At 36.5% G+C, this 7775-nt stretch overlaps 1 protein-coding gene across 1 annotated transcript in view; it reads left to right on the top strand.

The window, feature by feature from the left end:
• Positions 1–7501, top strand: part of LOC113808201 (uncharacterized) — a gene marked incomplete at its 5' end in the record, with an annotated part of 8328 nt that extends 827 nt beyond the window's left edge. Inside the window, 1 exon segment of the mRNA XM_027359545.2 lies at positions 1–7501. This exon segment is cut by the window's left edge and continues 226 nt beyond it.
• Positions 7502–7775: the final 274 nt, after the last annotated feature.

The raw sequence follows: 7775 nt of genomic DNA, 5'->3' as shown, positions 1-7775 counted from the left end.
AATTTGTGAGAATAAAATAGGCCCAGAAGATCCAAAATGAGCCAAGAAAATGACATACAGGAAAAAAAGAAATAAATAAAAGAAAAGAGGAAAAGAGAATTTATGTTGCCCAGCACATGAGATTTGGGCAGTGGGAGTGGGTATATTGGAGTTCCTGGAGAGTAACTGAGTGTAGTAGTGCAGGGTTGTGATGAGGTAGGGATGGATCTATGGGGCAAATTTGCCCCATTCCTTCCTTCTCACCCTCAAGAGGAAGCTACTGCACTATGAAGATCAACCACATCTTCAGCAAAGGATATACCAGGGTGGCTAGACTTAGACTAGTTTAGATAAAAGCAAAAGAGAAACTCTGGAATACCTTTGTTGAAACAAGACCATTATTTTGGTGCCAAGTGTATGGGGTTCACAGCCAAAAAATAGTGTCTACAAATTTTAAGTAAGCTTCAGAAGTGTGCAAGGACTTAGTGTCAGATATATTCATGGGTACTGAGCTCTACCATATAATTACTCCCCTGTGATTACTGATTTGGGGGCCAATAGAATTTGTTTGAGCATTTCTCTTGATACAATAGCATCAGCAGCAGTATAGGCCCCATATCTGTGTGTAGAACTAGTGCATGTACAAGTGTGCGCCTGTCTCATGATGACCATAACCTTGACAAGCATTATAACTGTGCGTTGGCCGTCCTAAGGGCGGAAATACTGTCGGCATATTGTTGACAAATGAGAAGACTGTAGCTAGTTTTTATTTTTATCATTTTGTGTGAAACATGAGCAACAGCCAGTGGGTGAACACTACACTGGTAATGAAGAATGGATATGGAGTGTTTGTGTTAGCTTCTTTGGAGCACATCCTGTATTGCATAAAAGGAAATAATTTATCAGCTACATTTTTAAACTTTTCAGTCACCCAAAGAAGTTATAGTTCGTTTTGTGTTGGACTTGATATCGTTATCAAGTGTGAGTTTTTTGTTGAAGCTAAAGTGATGAGCCATCTGTGGAGCTCGGCTAATAATCCTATTGGCTACTAAGTGACTGGGAACTGGTTCACAGAATGCCGAGGTTTTTCAGTGAGCCATGCTTGACGTTGTGTATATTTATTTTGTGTTTTACCAAGCATAAATTGAATATGTTTGATAATTTTTTAAGGGGAAAGGGTTTTGACAATGGTCTGTACGTAGACTTAATGTGTAGCATGAGTAGTATTGTGTTTATAGCCGATGAGGCCGAGGGAAAATGCGCCATAGTTGGCATTTCAACAGCACTCCCCTTCCCTTCCATAAAGTGTGGGAAGTTGAGAGCCAAGTAGAATTGCTGGATGTGGTGTGATGCCCACCGGCTGCACCACGTTTGGTGTTTGTCCACAGGTTTGTTTGATCTCTATTAACATATACGCTTTCTTGAACTTCTTCCCTATGTGTAAAGGTGTTATTTATGTCTGGAGTGTGATACCTTCTCTTTATATCTCGGAGAATCCTCTGCATGGTTTTTGTGCTTGTTTCTTGACCAAGGTCTATACACCCGGGAGAAGCAAATAGCACGTTCAGGCTTACTGCCATTCCCCCAACCCCCCTCCCACACTCCACCTCTTTTGAGGTTCACTATTCACTGCTAACTGTTATTGGGAATTTTATTTTTAATGTTTCTTTGGAGAACTTTTAATGTTTCTTTAATTGATTACCTTTGATCTTAAGCATAGTATAATATTTAATTTTTTAAGGTTAACATTTACTTCTAAGATCAAGCTTTGATGTGTATGTGAAAGCTTATATTTTTAGTATCTGAATTGGGTGAATTTGTCATAAAGAACTAATATATAAGGGACAGTGTTGTGTAGCAGGTGATGACTGTGAATTTTAAAGTGGGAGGGGGGCCGTGCCTGCGTTTTCATTAGGCCCTAACATGTATAGGGTCGTGGTTCTGTTCAGTTTCTGATCCCAATGTTGTGATTAGATACAGTTCATCACAGACCTCGACCCAGACCTTTGTGTGTGGGGCAACAATTCCCAAGGTCTTCTTGAAGGTGCCAAGCTTTGGTGTGTGTATAGGGTCTTTGACATGTCTCAATGGACCAACTCTTCGTCAAGCTGGACTGCAGAGTTTTGAAAGTAATTGATATCCGTCTCAAGCTCTGTCTAGTACATATATGGATTTGAGTTTTTTAATTGTATTCATTTTTACTTATTGAATTTTTATTGATAAAAGATATGTATTGACAGGCATCTTTAATGTGACCAGATTATTGACAAGCATCTTTAATGTGACCAGAAGATTTAGAAATTGTTGATAAAGTAGCTGAATCATATTTGTTGCAGTTTGATTGAAGTGATTGAACAGCATGACGAATAGCCTTGTCCTTTTTCAGATGTAAATTTTCTTGAAATTCAACCAAAGTTTATCCAGACGCAGAGTGAGTTTCCCCTTATGTAAAAGTAGTCATATGAAGCCATTGGCTGTTGTGCAGTCAGCTTCCAGGTTGTCTAGAGACCCCTTCATGCACCATGTGGACCACTCACCATTATCAGGAGTTGGCCTGTCAGGAGGGAAGATGTGACTGTTGGGATATTGTACACAACTCATCAATTTGGTCCAGTTTAGGTTATTAGTAGTTCCGGTGCTCAGTTATCGGCACCTACATAACAGCCCTACACATGTGATGTTTGTATTTAGAGTGCCTAAGCTCTAGTATTTTAGAAGATGTGACGGATGGCCAATATTGATTGCTGGGTAATGGCTCTGCACAGTAGCTTTTTTGACCTTTGTATCTACTTATCCTGGAATACAAAAACAAAAAAAAAAAGTGTCATAAATTGATTCATGGCCATGCATCAGTCTCTGTCCATATAGTAAAAAATATTTTTGATTTGCTGCACGGAGTCACTTTCCACCAGTCAGGTGATCGTCTGGCCGCAGTATAACGAGTAACGTGAAACTGTTGCCCAACGTTAGTCATAACCCTCACAAAACACTATAAGAGTTGATTGCAGTACACTGTTGTAGTACACTGATGTAGTACATTGCTGTAGTACACGGATGTAGTACACAAAAACAAGATTATATGTGTACGTATCTATTTTTCTTGAGAATGTAAATATAATTATGAATGTAATATTTTGGGTCAGTTAGGGTATGTAAAGACTTTGTAAGATATTGTAATGTGTGTTTCATGATTATAGATAACACAAGTATCCTAAATGCTAAATGTTTCTCAACATTCTTCGTTAGTATTCAGTAGGCATACAATTAACATGTTTCATTGTCATGCTTCAAGACCATTAAAATTTCCTCCCCCTCTCCATACTAGATTTCCTGAATTGTGGTAGTTAGGAACCATTAACTTTTTACGACTTAAGAATTTCACTTTTTCCAGTGACTTTGCTAGATGTTAAGGGTCTGGAGGCGTTGCCACAGAGTGCTTTAGACCACGTCAAGAAGCAACAGTTGCAAATGATACCCATGCAAAATTGGTAAAGGGATACAGAGCCAGAATAAATTCTTTACAAACTTTTTGTAGCATTACTGGGTCTTAAAAACAATGTTCTCTTAGTGCTGCTTTGGCAACGTAGACCAGTCTCTTGGTCTCTCACTCCTAAAGGTGACCTGTGACCATTTTCAATTTTCCACGTGCTCTGCGCTATATGATTAAATGCCTATTGTCCATCTTGCAAAATGTAGTTCAACTGAAACACTGGATTGTGTTTTTTATAGATAAGGTCCTCTGGGTGTAGAGTGGTATAAATATTTTACTCGCAGTCTGCAGCAAAGTTCAACCTCCGTGGTTGTTGACTCCCTAACCTCATATGTTTTGTATTGACTATACTTATGGCACTCAGTCTTGCACTATCTAGAGGAAATTTTTCTAACACTAAGCAATCATGTAGAAAACTCTTGTGAGGTGGGTCGTCAACATTTCCAAATATATGGTGGAAGATGTGCTGTAGAGTGTAGCAAGGTATTAGTTCCTTAGTTTGCTAGGATGTCCTACCATTTACAGTATCCTAGGATAGTTTTGAAGGATTCTTTGATTGACAGTTTAGTTTTAATCCTGAGTTTTAAATACCATTTTTTATGGTTTTTGAGGGGCTATCACTACTATAGGTTTGGTATATTTGATTTATGTTTAGATTTCCCAAGTTTTGATTCTAATGGGCTTGTACAATTACAGGATATTCAGTAATGACACATTTAAGATCAAGGTCATTATTATTGTTACAACAAAAAAATTATACTTCAATTAAAAAAAAAAATTATATAAAAATTATGATGATATTCCCTACTAACCCCAACCCCACTATTTTAGTATATGATTATAAACCTTAGGAACAGTGCTTTTTGATACGCCCCTTGCTCGTGGTATCGAGTCTGAGTTTTGGGTGTGTTGGTTGGTTTATTAATATTTTGCCACCAATTTGTTGCACTTTTATAGCTCAATTAATATGACTTTTGCTTTAGGTTGCATTGAATAATCTTTTTAATATAGGTTAGCTGCCTATCTACCTACCCCCTCCCCCCTCCCACCCACCCACCCACCCCCCCTGTTACAATGTATTAATGCGGTGTAATGTTGAAATGTTTATATATATATATATACATATATATATATATGTTTTAAATGTTTATTTCATGGTTTGATTTGGTTGAAATCAGGAATGAAGACCTTGAAAAAAAAGCTTCTTTTTAAAAACCTCATAAAGGGTCTCTTAAAGTTCTAATGCCTACTTGATATTCACCGTCATATTATGAATTGAATCAGCCCCTCCCCATTTCTTATTAATGCCAGGTTGAAATGCTTTTGGAGAGCTTTGGCCGGTCATTCTGTGGACAAGTATCTTCTAATTTGCCATCCCAGGGTACCTGAATGATGATAACTTCAAACATTTATGTGTTTCAAGAAAAGCATTTCTTTTAAAGAATTGATGAAATTAGTTGGATGTTTGCATTTAGGGATAATGACTTGTATGAAAAGTGTGTCAAAATTGTGTCTGCTTTTATCATGATTTATCATAAGTAACCATTATAATTATCAGCTTATTTATTGTATTATCATCATAAAAAATGTGAATAATTGCAACTCATAATGTCATTGCCATTGTGCATATGTTGATATGGTAACATGAAGTTAATATGATTTTTTTTCTTTTTCTTTCTTCAACAGTTGACATATGAAATGTAACACAACACTGGCCTTAACCATAAATTCATGCAAAAAGGTATTGAACAGTCCCAACTGGTGTTTTATTAAGAAGACTTGCTTTCTCTCTTCTGGTGGCTACAAAACTTTTAAATCTTGATCATTTATGGTGTGAGAGGGATTGATTCACTGTCAGAAAGCCACCAGGAGTCCAAGGATGAAGGTCATTTTCATAGTTTTCTTGCCTGTTTACAAAATTGTTATTTGTTTATTGCAAAAATAAAGAAGGTACATGTTCCCTTACAAACTGTATAGGAATAAAAAACCAAAGATTGAATTTTTTATTTTTATTATTATTATTATTATTATTATTATTATTATTATTATTTTGTCTTTTCATCTCTTCAAATTCATATCTTTTATCTTTTGGTAGAAATACTGGGTTTTCACTCTAGAATTGTAGTACATATCACTTATAAGCAAGTAGTTATGATAGGAATGTCTAGTTTCTGAACACCTGGTTGACGATACAAATACTGTAGGCTCTAATATCCTTGCCATAGCATACAGAATGACCTTTTTTAGGGTGTTCAGAACTTGCATATCCTTTCATAACAGATATTGGGACTAGGGATATATATGGATTACCTCATCAGATGTCTTGTTTGTATATTGAGGAAAAATTATTCTGTATTACTTTGAATTTTTGAATCTCTATGAAATTTTGATTGTAATACATCTGCATTTTGTTGCGCTATGTTCATGTTTATTTGACTTATCTACTGTCATTGCCGTGAAAATATTAAATTTGGATTAATTTTGATACAATGACAGTACAAGGAAAAATTGGTGGTGTAACCTTGTGTTGTGGAGTCCAGATGAGTTGAGATCCTTTGTTTTGTACCAGCATCTGATGGAAGAACCTGTTTGTGCATGGCCATATTCTGCTCTTTGGAACCAGACCAACAGTAGCTTCTAGTCTCACAGATCAGATTATGTGCAATTATATTTATTTTTAACAACCCTCCAAGAACAAAGTGTATACAAAACAAAGAAATCCAGAATTTGAGTCAGAAGGTTGGGTCACGGCACAAATACAGGTCCTTCCGTAATTTCATGTAGAGGTGCCCTAGTATAGGGATATCTCTGTGTATGTCACACAGACCAGCAACAGCAGCCGTATGTGCGTGTTTGTGTGTGTCTTTGGGTGTGGGTGTGCGTGTGAATTTCAAGAAATATGAGAGGAGCCATGTCTACTATGGCCAAAAATGTAATTCCTCTCTTGTAGTGTCATTTCATGCAGCTACAAAACATATCTTTCCCTTTGACATGTTGGTTCTTCCTCTACCCCTGCAGTTGGTATTTTGCTTGATTTCTGTATGTGATAATGGTCCTAAAGTTTGTGTGTATTGTTATTCATTATCAGTCAGCAGTATTTTCTTCAGCTGTGATTTGTGGATTATGCTTTTTGCAGTGCTTATTCCGGTCATTATCCATCAACTACCTTCATGGAAGGGTTGTTTGACTTATTGTATATAGTGACTTGGTCCATGTTGGTTAATTTTAGATACCACACATTCCCATAATTTTCAAAAAAGTAGGTATGTAGTAGAATATAGTGCATTATAGTATTTAACAGTAAAATAGACATTGGGTGGAAGTCTAATATTTGAACTAAAAATACCAAATTTGAATTTTATTTAATGCAACAAATGCCTGCATAACAGTAAAGTAAAAAGCAGTTAAGGTATTATATTTAATGTCTGGATTGTAGTTGCTGACCTTTTAAAGAAAAACAATACACTTGCTTTTATACCGTCAAATCAAAGGCTTTAAAGGGGTAGATTTATTAGGAAGTGGTACCATTATTTTAGTATATACAATGACTGCTGATTGCTGGTTGGAAGGCATGGACAACACGTTTCAAAAACATTTAGGGATGCTGGCACTGAACCAGGTTGGGGGATCACCATTCAAACAATAAAGCACTTACTTTTCCATTTAAACTGTATTACACCGTCATAGACATTCCTTGAGAAAAATATGTTGACAGATGAATTGTCATATGCCTTTACAAACAAGGGTGTTTATGCCTTCATTTACTCCGGGCTCGATACTCAGCGAGCCACGAGAATTTTACAACTTGCTAACTTTTTTGATTCTGAGAGCGGTTGCCGGTGTAGAAAGTCTTCTCCAGTGTGAGGGCGTCTTTCAACCGGGTTTCCTCTCCTCCCCCTCTTCTCAACCATCCACAACATCACACAGACACACATATATACAGACACACGTACAACAGCAAGACAAAACCGCGTCCAAAGTCAAGATGGCCGCGGCACCACTTTGTCATAATAAATTTGTATATGTGATAAATGTTGAGTTTTCATTATTCCAAAAAGGTATTTTCACTTGTAATAATATGTGTCGACTAAGCTGAAGAGGATTTCAGTTTGATGCAATATAAACAATTGAAAAGGAATATCAGTTAATACGGGTAATATATACCATATTGTAGATGTAATGGAAGAGTATACGTAAAATCAGTAAGGACAATGCATTATTATATTCCTTTAGTGTATTCACATACTGATACTGTTTGTTTATGAATTCAAAATTTCGCGTCAGTAGTAATAAGTGGAAATCAAGT

This window comes from Penaeus vannamei, chromosome 17 (assembly GCF_042767895.1).
Source record: "Penaeus vannamei isolate JL-2024 chromosome 17, ASM4276789v1, whole genome shotgun sequence".
NCBI lineage: Eukaryota > Metazoa > Arthropoda > Malacostraca > Decapoda > Penaeidae > Penaeus > Penaeus vannamei.
This window is presented reverse-complemented; position numbering and strand designations above follow the sequence as displayed.